Source organism: Lemur catta, chromosome 7, assembly GCF_020740605.2.
Source record: "Lemur catta isolate mLemCat1 chromosome 7, mLemCat1.pri, whole genome shotgun sequence".
NCBI lineage: Eukaryota > Metazoa > Chordata > Mammalia > Primates > Lemuridae > Lemur > Lemur catta.
This window is the reverse complement of record NC_059134.1, coordinates 64,014,381-64,034,006: the sequence shown is the minus strand read 5'-3', so window position 1 is coordinate 64,034,006 and position 19,626 is coordinate 64,014,381. Positions and strand designations below refer to the sequence as shown.

At 49.8% G+C, this 19,626-nt stretch overlaps 1 non-coding gene across 1 annotated transcript; it reads right to left on the bottom strand.

Annotated features, from left to right (window-relative positions):
- Window positions 1-19,246: 19,246 nt before the first annotated feature.
- LOC123643019 lies at window positions 19,247-19,386 on the bottom strand. The gene has a single exon (XR_006736597.1). It is a non-coding gene; the product is annotated as a U4 spliceosomal RNA (small nuclear RNA).
- Window positions 19,387-19,626: the final 240 nt, after the last annotated feature.

The window sequence follows — 19,626 nt, the reverse complement described above, 5'->3', positions numbered from 1 at the left end:
GCCAAGCTTCTCTTGCTGCGCTGTATCCCTCAGTGGCTGGACCACCTAATTTTGCCACTAATTACAACTGTTCCCAACCTGTGGAGGTAAGCCGGCCCTCAACCCCGAGGCTGCCTAGCTCCTCACTTGCCTTGTCCCTCTACTGACAGCCCTGTGTGCCCATACAGGACTGGTCGACAACTTGAATTGTGCAGTTTTGCTTGACAATAAGGAACACTGGCAGAGCATGGAAGAGCCAGAGTGGTTCTGGGGGCCCTGGGTGAAGTAGAGAGGTCTGAATCCCAGAAACGAGCCAGCCCAGAAGTCCAGTATGGCCCCGAGTCCCTGCCAGCAGCCAGCAGCTGTCGATACATAGTCCACAGTACGCTCAGAGCCACCACTCACGTCATCAAGGTCATGGCCAAAGGACCACTCGCTCCCAGTGAGGCCCTTGACTTCCACACAGCGAGGCTGCCCCCTCAACTGCCATGCAGAGAATGAGCGCTGTGCAGGGGGCCTGGATTCTAGTTCTGACTCTACCATGAACTTGCAGTGTGACCTTGGATCAAAACCTGAGGCCTTGTTTCACCTGCTAAGCAAGGGGTTGGGTGTGGGATCTCAAAGACTCTTGCAGCCTTGACAGTGGGTGCAGGAAGGAGACTCGCATCAGCTCACATCACTCAAAATGCACCATCTGCAGCGGACAAATGAGCTGAAGCCTTCAAGCCTCATTAGCATCACCACAGCAGAGTTGTCCCTCCGTCCCTCCGGGGTTCACTACTTGCACCCCTCCTCCTCCTTCCCAAGAGCCTCTGAAGCAGGCTCAAGTGATGCACCTGCTCCCATCTTTGCCTTCATGAGATTTTCTTTAGACTAAAAAGTCAGCCTGGCCTGAGACCTGAGGCTGTGTGTAGAAAAGGAGAAGCCCAGGGGGCCCCTGCCAGGAGGCCACACCTGAGACCCACAGTGCTCCTCAGAGCTTCCCTTTTAGGGCACTGTCGTCACAAACCCCACCAGAAACCCAGGACCAACACCCATGAGGAGGCAGCCCAGAGCCCCAGATGTCCCCCTATTTCTCTGCCCTGGTCTGTGGAAAGGCAGGCAGGTTTCCCAGTGCTGGGGACCCCCAGCAGCCACTGTGCAGCTGGGGATGGGATCCCATTATCTTGCTTCATCTGGACACAGGGCTGACCCCCCTCCTTCACAGCTGTTTCCGACCATCCCCCTGGGCCGAGAAATACATCCTAGGGACCCCAACATCCGTAAACAATAAATGAGGTCCTGGTCAGGGGCCCTGGGCGAGACCCACCTCCTGACTGTGGAAGCCAGGCCTGGGCATGCCAGCCTGGGCCGGGGAGTGTCTACGTCTGAGCATCTGGGCATGGGGAGGCATGGGGGCTGGGGACTCTAACATCACAATTCCCTCAGTGGTCCTGGGCCATAGTGTGACCATACGGAGAGGACACCTCCTCAGTCCCAGGATAGGCTGGTGACCTGGCTCTCTCATGAGCACACCTGGCTAGAGTCAGGGCCACAGGACCACAGGAAGATCCACGAGGAACAAACCAAGGCCACAACAGCCACAGTAACTGCAGATGTTGTGGTCACAGCCTCCCCCAAACTCCATTTCACACACAGCTCCCCGATAGATGTGGGGTCCATGGCCACCGAGCCACCCACGCCCTCCCTGCTGTGGGTGGCCTTCCTGGGGCCAGCACTCCCTCCTCCCCTGCCAGCTCACCGAGCGATCTCCCTTCCTTCCTTCCAGTATTTCCTCCTGCTTGTTCTCCTGAGGAGAAAAAGAAGGGGTGACTCTCCACACACTTGCTGCCTCACCTCGTCATCCCTGCCCACTGTCTGGCCAGACCGTGGTCACTCAAGGCTTCCTTCAGTGCCCTGGTCCCAGCCGCCTAGTAGGTGAGTTAAGGGATGGATCAGGTGGAGGGGCTTCCACAGGGGGCTTGCTCCGTGGGCCCAGGACAGCAGGCAGGCAGTCCAGAACCAGGGCAGTGATGGCCAGAGCCGTGGGAGGGGAGCACTGGGAGTGGGGACAGGCAGAAGCTGGAAGGAGGAGCCCACCAGAAGAGGCAGAGCGTGGGAGCATGGGGCCTCCAGAGGCCTGGAGGTGGGGGAGGCCCTCTCCCATGGTGAAACAGCCCCTGAGATCCCGGGCAGACCCTGGAGTCACGCAGCCTCCCTGGTCACCTGCCTAGAGCCTGAGAGGTTTGGGGGGACGGGCTGTGAGACCCCATGTGGTGATGAGGGAGCAGCACTGGGGGAAGGGAGGCCTTGGAACTGCAAAGGGGTAAGGTCAGTGAGGGTGGGGGGTGGAGCTGACGCAGGGGTGGGGTCCATGGGCTAAAGCAGGGGTGTTCAGCGCTTACCGATCTCTTCGGTGGCCCCATTTCAGGGGCCCAGCTTTCCTGTGCTGCTTTGAATGCTGAGATCCCATGGGCCGGGGAGTGCCTCCTGGGAACAAAATCCCTGTCTCGGCAAAAGAAAGAAACCCAGAAAGACGGCAAAGGTGTCCTGGCCCCCATGGTGGCCAGAGGATGGGTAACTTTGGGGGATGGTCCTGCATCAGGCTGCACAGGAAGACGTGGAGCCTGTTGAAATTCCCTGTATTCAGCTCAGTACTGAAGCCAGCACAAGCCCACTTGGGTGTCTTCCTTATCACCATGGTAACAGCCACGCTAACAACCACCACCACTGATTAATTAGGACGTGGAAACTTCTGCTGGGCAGTATCCCTCCCAAACCCTCAGGACCAGACTGAATCCTCAAGGTCTCAGTGGCCATGCCACACAGGGACACCCAATTGCTGGTCTCCATGGCAACAGAGACCAAATATCCCTGCATCGGTAGGTTACTATAGCAACCCAGGCAGAGCCAAGTGCACTGAGGACAAAGGCCCCATCTGAGGAACCACAGCCAGAGGACACATTCACTGCTGCCCTCTCTGGGGCCAGCCCTGTGCTAGGGCTCAGGCTCTGTGCTGGCAGGCACACACTGCCTTTTGGGGACTGATGGCAGATCTAGGCTTTGCTTGTCTGAATCCTCAGCCTCTTGTCCCTTTGCTCCACCCAAAGTGCACCGGGGTAACCTCATCCCCTCACAGGGCTTCACCTACCACAGCCCTCACACTGAGAATGTCTAAGCCTGCATCGTGGGCCCAGCCCTCTCCTAAACTCTAAACCTTCTATCTACCTGCTGTCTGGATACAGCGCCCTAGATGTCCCACAGCACTTCACACTGAGGTATGTATGCAGTTCTGGACTTCCTGTCTGACCATTCATTCTATACATTCTGTCTCTGTCCCTGAGGCACCATCGTAGCTTCCTGCTTTTCCTTGCCCACCTCCCTCCACCAGTCCAGACAACCACCAAGCACTTCTGATGCTATCTCCTGAGCATCTCTGGAACCTACCCACCCCCTTTTTTAGAGCCAATTCTGATTTCGGGCCTCCTTGTCTGTTGCTAGGAGCTTGGATCAGGATGATGTCTATGTCCAACTTGCTCCTCTCAAATCTACCCTCCAGCTGGCACCAGAGTGAGCTTTCTAAGATCAGGCGCCCTTCCCCTGCTGAAACCCTTCAGAAGCTCCCCACCGCCTCAGGACAGAGCCTAAGCTGTTGTACTCTGTCCATGGTTCCTGCCAGCCTGTCCAGCCTTACCTACTACTTGGCCCTCCCTAACTGCCGGATGACATCACCTCCTGTCTCTCCCTTCCCTCCCTCTGGCCCCACTTCTTCTCCTTCTTTATCTATCCTTGGCCACACTCTTATGAAAACTGCACCCAGATTTTCAATGAGAGCTTGGAACAATAATTAGGGATCTTCAGGATCCAATTTCAAATATCTGAGGGGAAAGTGATGCCCAGATGCAAATCCAGACACTGCTGGCCCCACTGGTGGATGCTGGACACCTGTCCTAGTCTGACAAGCAGAGACTGCAATGGTCAGGGAAGGGGGGCGCAAAAGTGAGCCCATTCTGTCAACTCTTATGGCCTCCAGAGAACAGAAGAATCACAGACTGCCAGCCGAGAAGGGCATCTCATCCCTTCCCTCCCACATTGCAGACAGGAAAATCAGGGTCAGAGGGAGGGAAGGTCACAGCCAAGGCCAAAACCACGTTTCCCAATTTGTAGGCTGCTGTTCTCTCTGCTTGCACCTATGCCTCAAAGCTCCAAAGCCAGCCTCAGGGAGTCAGTTCAAGGGGTGCATGCACAGATATACTGCACGTGGGCAGCTTCCGGGTGGGGGAGGTGTACGTGTGCATGCACCTGCAATTGGAGACCTCATCTCTCTCTCTCTCATAAACTCTATTTCAGTTGTCTTCCATCCTGCAGGTGGAACAGAACCTCCCAATCATAGTCAAAGGGCATCTCAAAGCCTATACTCAGGCCAGCACTTTCTCAAGCACAATGTCCTCCCTGGTCTCCTTCCTCTCAAAGCTCTCAGGTTTATACATTGGTCCATAGGGTTAAACCAGGGAAAGTGGACCAGGAAGGTGGAGTTCTCAACTGTAAGTGAAGCCAGCTTCCTCCAAAGAGGCCCATCCTCAGCTTGAGTCTGGCCCCGGGGGGCCCCGCTGCTACTGAGGCTTCTGCCCATGACACTGTGGGGGAGGACAGGGAAGGATGGTCAAAAAGATGATTAAACAGCACCTCAGGGCTGGATAAGCTGCAGCCCTCCAGGGTCACAGCTCCCCGGGGCAGGCAGTCCTTTTGAAGCAAAGCTGATGTATAGGTGATCATGAAACCTCTTAACGTGCACTTTGAGCATCATGCTGCTGGCTCCTCCCAGAGTGATCCCCCACCTCTGCAGTGGCCATTTCTTCTTCACTTCAAGCCCAAACACATCTCCCTTTGGTTCTAGTTCTGCCCTGCAGGGCCCTACAGAATGTGACTCTTCAATCTGTCATGGCACTTTGCATTAGTGCATTTAATGGTGAGCACAACCCTCTAAGGAGGGTGATAATATTGCTATTTCACAGAAGGGGAAACGGAGGCTCAGAGAGGGAAGTGGCTTGCTCAGTAAGTGGCAGAGTACGTTGGAGGAATAGGAATGACCTACGACTGCCAGGCTGAGGGACTGGACAGCTCTGTGTACACTGAGGGCTCAGAAGGGAGATCACAGAGTAGAACAGGCAGGGCAGAGGTGCTTCTGATGCATGTCACCTGAGACCCTTGGGTCCCCACTGTGACAGGCATGTGGACACTGAGTGGCTGAGAGACCTACGCCTGGACCTTGACATGACAATGCCTCAAGTCACAGATACAATTTCCTTCTTGGACACCCCTTCAATGTTGATCTTTGTGAAATGTCTGTTTATACCTTGGACTAGCTGAGCACAGCCGGGGACAGGGAGAGCATGTTCTCTGGTGCCAGACCCTGCTCAGCAGAACAGAAACCCTCCAGTGAGCGAGACCTACCCTCTGCAGAAGGCTGGTCAGCAAACATCCATGTCACTTCAGCGTCTCACCTCCCTGTCACAAACAGATCAGCACAGTCTTCCTTCAGCCACATGCTGTCCTCTCCCTGGGAGGAATGCAGGCACATGTAATTTTCTCCACCTCCATAAATGTCCAGCAATGTTTTGACTTCCTTTTAGATGAGTGTGTCGGGGATGCTGTCAGGCATGCTTGCTTGCCCAGCCCTGGCTGGACGTGATTATAGGAGCGGAGCAAGACCAGCATGTTCTGTCCTCCAATTACTGCGGCAGTTACCATGGCAACCCACAGGCCCTCTTTGAGGGCCTTGAAAGCTGCAGCAGGTCCAGAGGGATGGCGTGGAGGATGGGCACTCAGGAAGGACAGCCCATGGAGAGGTCCCCTGAGTCCTCTGCTGCTCTAGGCCCTTGCTCAGAGGGGAGTAGGGAGTGAGGGCTCAATGGGGACTGAGAGCAGTGGGGTGGCCAGGGCCAGGTGAGCTGAATGAGGCACTCATTTGGAGCACAGAGCTTAAGGACATGCCAAAAAACTCAGTGATCAAGAGATATAATGCTTACATTAAAATTAATGCAAAAATGCCCATGATAAACAGCGATGGGATCAAGGTAAGGCAAGTGAGGCCAAGTCCTGCAAGTCCAGTGTTGGATCTTGCTTGCCTCTTTATTAAAATTTTGATTTTGTTTGTTATGTACGTTTTTGCATATTTATTTTGATTTTTAAAAAATACTGCATGAAATATTATTTACCTTGATTACTGAGCTTTTTGGAGGTCGCTTAAATTTTGCACTTGAGGTAAATGCCTCTCTAGTCTCACCCTAGTCTCAGCCCTGGAGGGGAGGGACAGACTGAAGCAGGGTGGGAAGGACCCTGATGCAGTTGAGATCACATGGTAGCACAAGCAGCCAGGAGATGTGGGTTCATGTCTGTCAACTGCAGGGATTCCTCTCAGTTCTGACAGAATCCAACTCCGATTTCACAAGACTCTGCAACATGAAGATGGCTGTTGGGTGGCACAGGTGCCTAGTGTGCACATGGACCCCCTACATACTGTGGTGACAGTGACTCATAAGGTGGCTCCCATCTCCTGCCCTCCCTCAGTTGGCTGCCACAGGGAGGAGAGGGGAGAAAAAGGGGAAAGGGGAATGGAGGGGGCGGGCAGGGAAGAGGCTGGCAGATTTGCATGACTGGGAGCAAGAATGGCAGATTAGCTGTAATTGCCTGAAGCTCAGAGAGGCTGTTGATAAATGTTACTAATAATCAACCTTCAGATCTGACACCCAGCTCAGGCTGGGATTGCTGTTTTGAATGGAAATTGAACCCAAACCAGTAATTACCCAGGTGAGTGATGCCAGTCTTACTCTGGAGCCTGTTCTAGGCAGGGAAATGGCACCTGCATGTCAGTACCAGCCCATCAGGGAGAGGACTCAGCCAAGGACTCCTTCCTGGGGTCATGCCAAGAGCACAAACTGGCTTGCACTCTGCCAATGCAATGGGACACAGTTAACAGGAATACCCACCCTTCTTCCTAGGACCTGCAGCAGATGAGGAACCAGTGCCTGTCATCTGCAGTCTGTAAGCAGAGTCCAGACCTCAGGCCTCACTCTCACTGTCCTTCCCACCTTGGGCTGGGTGGAAGTCCCTTGTTGACATCATCCCTAACTGTCAAAAGCAGTCACGTGGGGACGGATGGCTGTCCCCCTAACAGCTCCAGCCCTCCAAGCCTACATCTGGGACACTTGGATGGCCACACATTGTTCCTTGTTAGACTGGGAGCCACCTGGAATGGCCTGAGCCGGGGCCAGGTGAAAGGGGCAAGGCCACAATAGGCCCTAGAGCCCATCCAGCCTGGTCTCTGGTCCCTGCTTGCTCCCAGCACCAGACAAAGTCTACGTATACCTGGAATCTCTACCTGGAAATGAGCAACATTCTCTGGCCCTCCTCGTGTCCCCTTGGTGCCTCTCATCCTATCCAGAGACCCCTAGAATGCTGGCAGCACCAGGAACCAGGCGAGAGGAGAAACACTGTTCCTCTCTCTGAACTGCTCCCCTCCCCAGGGTATGTTCTGTGCTTGTGTCCTTCTCCCTGGCTTCCCACTAGGGTAGCTGGATACTAAAAAAAAAAAAAAATTCACTAGACAAGCTACGATGTTATGAACGGTGGTGGTGCTCTCTCCTATTTACAAATCACTCACCATCAGACACCTTCTGCCCTCTGCTTTGCCAGGGCGAGTGGCCCAGGGGAGAATAAGACAGCCCACTCTTAGGAGTGCCCTGTGGGGAGGAGTATGACCAGACAGGTGATTACAACTGCAGGTAGTTTCAGATGGCCCCTTCGAATGGCGTAAAAATGTCCTCAGCTACAGAGATTGAAGGAGTCGAGCTGCATCAGGGGGCAGACAGAGCTGGTAAGGCCTGTGGGATTCAGAGTGTGTGTGACCACCACCTTTCAAGCTGAAATTCAAGCTGAAAATGGATGTGTGACAGGCCAGCAAGTGTCTGGAGCCGCTAGGGCTCCAGAGCAAGAGCTGCCACCTCGAGAGTGCCACCTAGTGACAGCACAGCAGGAATGCAGCTCTGTTTTCAGGCTCAGGAGTTTCCCTCAGCTCCTGTCCTGTCACTGGAAGGGACCCCTGAATTCAGATGTGCCAAAGGGAACCAAGGAAATGGTTTTCAGTTTGTTTGCAAAGTTCTGGGGCTTGGAGGAAAGGAGGCACAGTGGGCCCCAGGGTCTGGAAGCGGCAGGGGAGTGGGCAGGGGAGGGGAGCTGCCTCTGGAGCTTGCTGTCTCCCAGGCTCCCCTCCAGGGCATAGTGGCACCCTATAATTATCTGCTCACTCAGCAGTGTCTCCCCTCTACTCCACTGGGACCTCAGCTCTGTCACCAGCCCACAGGGGCAGTGACAGGAAGCCTGTGCTCAGAATGGGCCTGCTTAGCCTCTCAGGTGCCAAGACAGATATGGGGGTCCTAGAGAAGCTGTGATCATCATCAGCTAAGTCTCCTTGTTCCTGTCACCCAGGGAGGGACTTGCTTACAACCTGGAGCCAGGCCAGGGTCCTCCCTCAGCCCTCAGCTGTCCTGTTGGATTCTGAAATGCTTTTGCTCCAACCATGTTCCTCTCTTGCCAAACGGAGTAGTGACCAGATGTGAGGTGAGCAGTCCCAAAGTAATGTTCCCAGTGTGCAGAGCACTCAGCCTCAGGTGAGCCAGATGTGTGGGGGATGCAGAGGGAGGGAATGTGCCCAGGTGCTGGGGTAGAGGAGGACAATGGAGTAGGGTAAAGGGGTGCATGCATTAGGGGATATCTCAGAGGGGCCAGCAAACCTTTTCTTAAAGGGCCAGATCTGAGGTTGTAGTGTGAAAGCAGCCATAGACGATATTTCAATAAACAGATGTGGCTGTGTTCCAATAAACTATTTTTTAAAACAGGCTACCAGCCCACTGGCCATACTTCACCAGTCAATCCAAACTGACTGCCGACCAGAGTGGGGGTCCATGCTGACCACTGAGGCCACAGAGCACTAATAACCTCATCCCAACCACTGCCAGCAAGTGCCAGGTGCTCACAGAACTACAAGCCTACTTCACTGCTGTCTCTTAGCGCAAGGCTGGGGCGGGGTGCTTACGGTGTCCCAGGCATAAGGTCAGGGGCTGGAGTAGGAAAGGTCAGAGTGGCAGGAAGCTTGGCCATTCTGGACCCGCAGATCTCACTCCCGCCCTCCTCGCCTTCCCCCAGGCACTCAGGTCGCGGGAACTCACCTGCAATGGGAGGCTCTGCGCAGTCGCTGCTACTCCCCTTTCTTCCCCTAGGGGGTCCCTCTCCGTCCAGCTGCCTGAAACCCGCCAAGCCAGGCTGGGGGATGGGGCTGAACTGCCCCGAGGACACGCTGCCAGATAGATGACACCGGGGGAAGGCGAGGTGGCCCGAGCGGGGAGAAGGTGTAACCCGGCACCCGGACCCAGGGGCCGAGGAGAGGCCAGGCTGGAACCGACCCCTGCCCCGCGAGGCCGGACCCCGCCGGACCCCACCCGTCCCGGGACACACTGCGGGGCCTGCGCCAGCCCCCCGCCCCGCTCCCGTGCCCCCGCAGGCGGCGCCGCGGCGAGAAGATCGCGGGTCGTGGGCTCGCGCGGGCCGCGGGGCTCTCCAGTTACACTGAAGTGAGACCGGGAAGATGGTATCGAGGCCGCGCGGAGGCAGCGCGGGCTCATCCAACATTGATGCGGCCCCGGATCGCCCCAGATCCCCTCGCGGCGGACGCGGGGTCCCCGCTCCCAACTCCTGGGGGGTGGGCCTGGCGGGCAGGGAAGGGTCCTCCGCCCCGCAGTTCAGTGCCCAAGATCACACAGGTACTGTTCAACCCAGCGATCTAAGGGGACCCTCTGGCGCCATGGGGCCCTGCTTAACAGGCAGCCAGAGCTTTTCCAGCCCATCAGCCGCCCAGAAACTGCCCAGGCACAGGCGGCTGTGGAAGCAGCTTATGGCCCCATCGCGCCGGGTCTTGGCCCAGGGGAAGGGCAGCGCGTACCCGTCCTCCCCGGCTTCCCAATTCCACCCCCACCGCTACCCAATGGAGGGGCAAAAGAGGGAGGGAGGGGCTGGCGAGTCTCCCCCCACCCCGGCCCCCGCCACAGTCAATTCTCACCCCCCCACACACCACCTTCCACTCAGACACATACCACTCACACATCCACATGGCCACACTTAGTGGCACACACCTCCTCCCCCCAAAGGGGCTCAAACTCATCGATGGACACTGAATGTGCACACAGCCCAGATACACTCTTCCTGGTGCACACAGATGCGCACACTCACAAAAGCCTCTCCCAGAGGAGCCCGCCCCGTCACTGCCTCCGCTCTCAGACACTGGAGGTGGAGAGGAGGGAGTAACGCCCAGAATGGCAGACTGAGGAGGGAGGGGACGGTGCCAGGAGGCAAGGCCCTCTTTGGACACGGAGGTGTTCCTGGCATGTTGTTTAGTTGGTCTGCAGTGCCTGGAGGGGTGTGGAGGCAGGGCCAGGTTGGGATTAAGTCTTTACTGAGGAACGTGACCTTGTGAAGAGATAATCCTGGGCCAGCCTGACTCCAGAGCTCCTCAGATACTGGGACCTCATTCCCCTGACCTGGGCTGTGTGTCCCTCATTCTGACACTAGGTTCCAGGCTGCTGGCAGTTCTCTAGCATTGTTCACCTGCAGAAATCTGCCTCTCCCCAGGCAGCAGCATGGACAGGCTATTCCCTGAAGCCTGCTGACTTCTGCACAAAACCCAACACACACATACATCCAGGGTTTTCTTTGTTCATCTTTGGATCAGAAGGACAGAACACCAGCCCAAGGCTGCAGGGGGATGGCCAGGAACACATATCTGAGCCTGGAGATCTAACTGCTGCACCCTCGGGACAGCCCACACTGCTCAGTATGGAGAGAAAAGGTGTGCCTCTCTCCCAAGCACATGCTGGGCCCAAGTCTCCAGGCTGGGACACAGGCTCAGTTGGCAGTTATCATCAAAGCACAGGATTTTCCAGAGGGAAGGCACTAGGTATCAACAGATACTCATGAGCCCCTGCTTGTCAATTGTTCTTCAGACTGTGGGCATCGCTGGCGCTCCCTTCCACCTTTGCTCACAGATACAGTGTCCCTGCCCCAGGTCTTTTTGCTTTTGCTTGAATGCATCCAATGAACCTATCTGGGAAACCACAGTGCCTGATGACTTCAAAGCTCAGTGTGGGCAAGTCCCAGAGGATTTGAGAAGTCCTTGCCTGACTTGTATAACTGACTCCTCTCCCCACCCCCTAGTCGCCCTAAGCCCAATCACCCCAACTGCAAGGGAGACAGGCCACTCCCCACTCATTGCCCTCTGGAGCCATCCTCATTGACCCCTGTATCATTGTCCTCATTTGTCCCACCCAGTCCAGTCGTCTTGGTCCTGTCCTGCTATAAATCCAACAAAACAGAAGTAGCTGTACTCCAAAAGCTCTGGAACAAAGCAGGGCCCCAGACACCTGCCCCTGGTGGCCACCCCAGACCCCCCTGCCCAGAAACCCCTAAGCTGGCACTCTTGTGGCGAGGATCTCCAATCCCAGCTGTCCTGTCCTCATCCCTCCACCATGTCCTTTCCAATCACAGAATACACACTGAGGCCACAGGTCACGTACGCACAGAATGGCAGGACTAGAAGCCTGCTGAGTCAACCAGTCCAACCCCTTCGACTTCACGGAAAACAAGCCCAGGGAGCCGAATGACTTGCCCAGAGGCAGAATGGGAATTAATGGGGAAGTAAATCCTGGACTCCTGACTCTCTTCCTCCTTCATAAAACCAAGTGTGCAACCCCAATTATCCTGATTTGATTAATTCACATTGTATGCCTGTATCAAAACATCACATGTACCCTATAAAGATATGCAAATACTATGTACCCATAATAATTAAAAATAAAAAATTAAAGAAAACAACAAGTGTGCCGCCAGTGCCAGCATCACCTCCTTATCTCAGACTAAGCTCCGGGGAGCCTAAATGCCACAGTGCTCAGCCTGGCTGCCCCCAGGCCGAGCTATCACTCTGCTACCACTCAGTCTCTGCCAGCTGCCCTGCTGATTCTCAGCAGTGGTAACTGGACTTAGCTGGGCTCATCCCTATGGGTCCCTCTGTAGTGGTCTGTCAATAGCTGTGGCACGTGTCCAGGTCCTAAGAGTGGAGGTCTATTTCCGTGTCCTTACATACTTGTGAATTCTCCACTGGGGCTAAAGGCTCAGTACCTCTTGAGGGAGCTAAACCTTGTCACCCAAGCCTCAGGCACTGGCTAAGGTCCCCAGCCTCTAAGTCCCCATCTGATTCTGCTTCTCATCCTTGACCAGAGGCCCTGCAACTGTGCCCCTCTCACCCAGCTGATCCCAGTGGGTACCCACTGGGTCTTCCTTGGCCGTGTGTCTTCAGGCCTGGGGCTGCCTCCCTAGATGTGGTCCTGACCCATCCCAGCCTCCTCCCTTTCCTGCCCACTCTCCTCACGGAGCTCCTGAGGACAGGGCCTGCCTGGGTCACCACACCTGTCCTTGCATCTAGGAACTGCCTATCTTTCAGATTCACCTGGATAGAAAAGTCTTGATATTGGTGGAGGTCCTCTGCTATAGTGGAGGGCCCCTGGAGGTCCCCAGGTAATAATAACAATAGCTAACAATCAAATAGCACTTACTATGTGCCAGGCACTGTCCCAAGCACTCTACATTTAGTAAGCCTTAGGCACAGTGCCTCACCTAATGCTCACAACCACCCTATGAGATAGGTACTATTATTATTTTCTCCATTTTAGATGAAGAAATAGAGGCTCATAGCAGTTCAGTAGCTTTCCCAGAATCACAGGTGTCCTGTGCAAGTGATTTGAATACTGTGAAGGAACAAGAAACATCTTTCTGGAGTACTAGAAAGCAGAAGCCCAAGCCACTGTTCAGAAATATCTCTGAATTCTGGCTCCCTCCCACTCCAGCCCCACCTCTGGCCAAAAGTATGTAGCTGGAGAAGGCTGGGCGCCGTGGCACACACCTGTAGTCTCATCTCCTTGGGAGGCTGAGCTGGGAGGATTGCTTCAACCCAGAAGTTTGAATCCAGCCTGGGCAACATAGCAAGACCAGGCCTCATCACCCAAACCAGAAGCATATGTTGTGTTAGTGTTAAGTTCTCCTGGAGTGGTAAAGATTTAGTGCAAATGGGCTACTTTTACAATAAGAATTTGGCTACGTCTTCAACTTGACAGAAACCCAAGAGCACAGAATGTCACCAGCAACTGCAGGCCTGTCTGGGAACCAAGGGGCCAGAAAAAAGCCACACCAAGATATATTGTAGAGGAGGCCAGTGTTGTTCCATTGTCGCCATTAAGCTCAGGCCAATTAAATTATGAACTCACTTCACCTACTCTTTTTTTTTTTTTTTTTTAGAGATGGGGTCTCTATCTGTCACCCATGCTGGAGTGCAGTGGCATGATCATAGCTCAAGGCAGCCTCGAAGTCCCAGACTCCTGGGCTCAAGTAATTCTCCTGCCTCAGCCTCCTGACTCCATAGTGTATGTATCTCTTTTTGCTAATCCAAAGCCCAGGTGAAAAGGTACACAAACAGTATCTCATTCAATTCTCACAATGGCCCTTTACTGTAAGTAAAATATCACCCCCATTTCGCAAACATGGAAATAGACTGAAGATGATTAAGTAATTATCTACTTGATATACTTCTCAGTGATTTCACCTTTCTTTCTGTCCTTTTTATAAGTGGCAAATGTTTTTTTTTGTTTTGGGTTTTTTGTTTTTTTTTTTGAGACAGGGTCTTACTCTGTTGCCCAGGCTAGAGTGCAGTGGCATCATCATAGCTCACAGCAACCTCCAACTGCTGGGCTCAAGTGATCCTCCTGCCTCAGCCTCCCGAGTAGTTGGGACTACAGGTGTATGCCAACACACTCGGCTGATTTTCTATTTTTTTATAGAGATGAAGTCTTGCTCTTGCTCAGGCTGCTCAGATATGATTTCTACAATCAACAAAGCAATAAGGATTTCCTCCTACTGTGCAACATTTACACAGCTATTAAGAGGTGGTGCTGAGATTTGAGCCCAGGTCTGTCTAATATAAAGACGCAAGCTCTACTGACCCCTTTGTGCCATCTCTGTAACCCAGTCTCTTGGGAGTCCCAGCCTTCCCTAGATATGTATTACAGGCCATGTCATGCTCCCTTGCCCTTCTCTCTTATTCAAAACTTAATACAAAACTACAATAATCAAAACAGTGTGGTACTGGCATAAGGACAGACATACAGAGCAATGGAATAGCATTGAGAGTCCAGAAATAACCCATACATCTACCAACTGATTTTTGATCAGGGTGCCAAGTCCACTGGATGGGAGAAAGAATAGTCTCTTTAACAAATGGTGCTGAGACAACTGGATTTCCACATGCGAATGAAGTTGGACCACCACTTCATGTCATACATAAAAATGAACTCAAAATGGATCATTGACCTAAACATAAGCTCTAAAGCCACAAAATACTTATAAGGAAACAGGTAAATCTTGACCTTGGATTTGGAAATGGATTTTTAGATATGATACTAAAAACATAAGCAACAAAAGGAAAATAAATAAATTGGACTTCATCAAAATTAAAACTGTTGTGCTTCAAAGGACTTTATCAAGAAAGTGAGAAGACAACCTACAGAATGGCAGAAAATATTTGCAAATCAGACATCTGATAAGAATTTAATATCCAGAATATATAAACAACTCCTATAACTCAGCAACAAAAAGACAACCCAATGAAAAAATGGGAAAAAGACTTGAATAGACATTTTTCCAAGATATAAATCATCAATAAGCACATGACAAGATGTTCATTAGTCATCAGGGAAATGCAAATCAAAACCTTAATAAGATGCCACATCCTAGACTATACTACGATGACTATAGTAATAATAATAACCTAGAAATCAACAGGTATTGGTGAGGATGTAGAGAAATAGGAACCCACGTACATTGCTGGTGGGAATATAAAATGGTGCGGCCTCTGTAGAAAACAATTTTGTGTTTTCTCAAAAAGCTAAACATGAAATTATCACATGATCTAGCAATTCTACTCCTAGGTATTTGGTACTCAAAAGAATTGAAAACAGAGACAGACGGATATTCGCACACCAATCTTCATTGTAGTGTTTTCACAATAGCCAAAAGGTGGAAATGACTCAAGTGTTCTCAAAAGATGAATACATAAACAAAATGTGGTACATGCGTAGAATGAAATATTACTCAGTCAAAAATGGAATGAAGTTCTCATACATGCTACAACATGGATGAATCTTGAAAATGTTATGCTAAGTGAAATAAGCCAGACACAAGAGGAAAAATATTATATGATTCCATTTGTATGAAATGTCTGAAATAGGCAAATTTGTAGAGACAGCAAGTAGATTAGAGGTTACCAGGGCCTGGGAAGAGGGGTGAGTGAGAAGTTATTTCTTAATGAGTTCAGAGTTTCTGTCTGGGGTGATAAAAAGGTTTTAGAAATAGTGGCGATGGTTGCACAACACTGTGAATGTAATTGATGCCACTGAATTGTACACTTAGAAATCATTGAAATGGTTTATTTTGTTATTTATTTTACCACAATTAAAATACTCCAGCTGTACTGCTATACACCAGCAATGAGCAACTGGAAATTAGAATTTTAAAAAATACCATTTATAAAATAATACCATTTACAATGTCATTGAAAAATATACAATACTTAGGATAAATCTTACAAAAGAGTTGCAAGACCTATACACTGAAAACTATAAAATATGCCTGCGAGAAATTAAGATGACCTAAATAAACAGACATATATATACCATGTGCATGAATTGGGAGGCCCAATATTACTAAGATGCCAACTCTTCCCAGATTGATCTAACATTAACAAAATCCCAATCAAAATCTCAGCAGGCTTTTTTGACAGGTAAGGGATAGAACTTGAAAAACTCACTGTCAAATTAACATGAAATTGAAAAGGACCTAGAATAGTCAAAGCAACTTTGTGAAAGGAGAACAAAGTTGAAAGTCCTAAACTACCTGATTTCAAGACTTATTATAAAGCTGCGGTAATCATGACAGTGTGTATTGGCATCAATAAAGACAAATAGATCAATGGACTATAATAATAAGTATAGACATAAATTTACAATAAGGACAACTGATTTTCTATAAAGGTACAAAAGCAATTCTGCAGAAAAAGGGAAGTCTTTTTCAACAAATAGTGCTGGAACAATTAGATATTCATTTTTTTAATGAACCTCATACCATATATAAAAAGTTAACTCAAAATATAACACAGACCTAAACTTAAAACATAAAATTAGAACATTCCTAGGAGAAAACCTTTGTTACCTCAAGGTAGGCCATGATTTCTTAGATATGACACCAAAAGCACAATCCATAAAAGAGCAAATTCATAAACTGTATTTCATCAAAAGTAAAAACCACTACTCCCTGAAAATACATAAGAGAATGAAAAGAAAGCCACACACTGGGAGAAAATATTGTAAGTCATATATCAGATAAAGGACATGTAACCACCTAGCACTCTGGAAGGCCGAGGCGGGAGGATTGCTTGAGCTCAGGAGTTTGAGATCAGCCTGAGCAAGAGCAAGACGCCATCTCTAGTAAAAATAGAAAAATTAGCCGGATGTCGTGGCGTGTGCCTGTAGTCCCTGCCTTGAGAGGCTGAGGCAGGAGGATGGCTTGAGCCCAGGAGTTTGAGATTGCAGTGAGCTACGATGATGTCACTACACTCTACCCTGGGTGACAGAGTGAGACTCTGCCTAAATAAAGAAAAAATATGTATTCAGAATATACAAGAAACTTTTGAAGCTCAGCAATAAGGAAACAACCCAATTTTAATATGGGGAAATATTTTAACACATACTTCTCCAAACAAGATATATGGATAGCAAACAAGCACATGAAAAGGTGCTCAACATCATTAGTCCTTAGGGAAATGCAAAATAAAGTCACTATGAGATCTATTACATGCTTAATAGAATGGCTAAAGTGAAAAGACTGACAAACTGTCACTGTACCAGGAATGTGGATGAATTGGAACTCTCATACTCTGCTCATGAGAATGTGAAATGGTCCAACCACTTTGGAAAAGTTGGGCAGTTTCTTAAAAATTGAAATGTATACCTACCATATGATTCAGTCATTCCACTGCTAAGTATTTTCCACAGAGAAATAAAAACATATGTTCATACAAAGACTGGTACATGAAGACTTGAACCAAAGCTTTATTTGTAAGAGCCAAAAGTGGAAACACCCAACAGGTGATAGATAAACAAACTATGGTATATCCATGAACACCACTCAGCAATAAAAAGAAATGATCTATTGATTCACGCAACAACATGGAAGAATATCAAAATAATTATGCTGTGTGAAAGAAGTCAGACCAAAAAAAATGGGTTCATACTGGATGATTCCATTTATACAAAATTCTAGGAAACAAATCAGACCAGTGGTTCCTTGAGGAGGTGGGATGGGTGTGTGGGGGTTGGGAGAGGAGCAGGAAGGCAACATTACAGAGAGGCCCCAGGACACACTGCCTTCCTTGCTGTTCCCAAACACACTAGGTCCTATCTCAGGACCTTTTCACTTGCCGCTCCCTTCCATGGAATATTCTTCCTATTAGCCACATGATTTATTCCCTTGATTTTTTCAGGTCTCTCCTGAAATATCACTTCATCATAAAGGGTTTCCCAGACCACGCTATGTGACACAGCACACTCACCACCACCCCCGTGTAGTCAGATGCTCTCTTTACTCTGCCTGTCTTCTTTGCTCTTATCATGTTATATAAATCACTTAGCACTGGCACATTATATATTAATATTTTCTCTATGTCTCTCCCCCCACCCCCAGACAGTAAGAACTATGAGACCAGGGACTTTGTTTTGTTCACTGCTCTGTCCCCAGTGCTAAAACGTTGCCTGGCATCTGGGAGGTGCTCCGTAAATACATAGCAAATGAATGGACTGCCTTCAGAGGTAGGTACTATTATTATTTTCTATTTGTAGATGGTGGTTGAGTCACTTGTCTAAAATCATATAACCAATAATTGAAGGAACTGGGCTTCAAAGCCAGGTCACCTCTATTCTAAAATCCAAGTTCTGAGCAGTTATGCTGTATTGTCTCAGAGTCTGAGAGGCCAAATTCACAAACAAACATAATTATAAAGCAATGCAGTTAAAGCAACTGCCTGTGGGAACAGACATCAATTCACTCCTTCCAGAGGACAATCTGATGATAGCCAAAATTGGAAACTAATAGCCCTTCTTCCAGAAGTTTGCTCTAATGGAATAATCAGAGATGAGAAAAGAATGTTAAGTATACAAGGATGTTTATCACGGAATTGCTTATAATAGCAAAGAATTGGAAGCAACAAAAAAGCCCCTACCAGGGAGTGACTGAAGTGGAGTCAGAAAGTGACGGAAGATAATGCCCAATGTGACCAATGTGTCTCAAAGAAGCAGGAGGTGAGCCCATTGCTTAGAATGTGGGGGTGTGGGTGAGGGTCAAGTGGAGAGGGGTCCTGAGAGTGAGGCAGGTTTGGACGAACATTGTGGAGAAAGGGACTGAAGCCCATCAGAGAGATGCAGAAAGGCTGAAAGAGGGTGTAGGTGGCCCGGCTGAAGATGAAGACTATGAATGTGGTGGCATTCTGCATAGCTGTGTAGGTTTTGTGGTAGTGTTCTGGTGCCTTGAGGAAAAAGGGATGGAGATTCTAGCTGGTGTTAGAATCCACACACAGCTGGAGTTATGCCAAGCACATGTGAGGGAACAGAAAGTGCCGGGGTGAGTGATTGAAATAATCTACCATGTGGTCCAAGCTGGGAAGGGAAGAGAGGACAGGAAAAGGCCGCAGACCAAGAGCAAACGCAGAGATGAAGGCACTGTGTAACTGCATGGCACCGTCTAAGGGAGGTATCTGAGATCAGAGAGTAAGATGTTAGAGTGCAGGAGAGAAGCAGCAAAGCAATTCCAGGCCTCAACATCTAGGAATTTAACGTGTGAATAACTGAAGAGAAGGGTCTGGAATGGGAACGTCCAGAAATTGTGAGTGAAGAGTGCTAGTTTGGTCCCTGACATGGGCACTGAAGCCTTTTAGGAAAATGACCGGAGCTTGAGTGGAGACAAAATGGTTAATGAAGTGCCAAGCTGTTGAAAACAATGGACTTGATGACACCTAATTTTGTGCCAGTCATTTTACATATGTCATTTCATATTATCTTTTTTTAAATAAATTTGACCACTCAGTCCCCATAGGGGCCATCAGAAATTGCCTATGCTGACTATGTTGCAAGTAGTCATGGCAGGGTATTGGGAAAACTTTTCAATTAGCAATAATTGTGACTCAGATAAACCTCATTGGCTATGATACTGCCACTGCGCAAAGCTTCATATTATCTTAATAACAATCAGTGGTATAGGTAAGGAGAGACAGACAAAATGACTAGACTTGGAGAGCTCAAGGTCAACAGTAAGGTTTTGAGGAGATCATTTGGCTGGAAGGATGCCGAATAGAGAATATAGAGTTATTAGTGAAAGGTCTGATTTTGAATATGTTGAGTCAGGGGTGTTGGTGGAATATCTAGATGGACATGTCCACAGGCATTTATTACAGAAATAGGGCTAAGG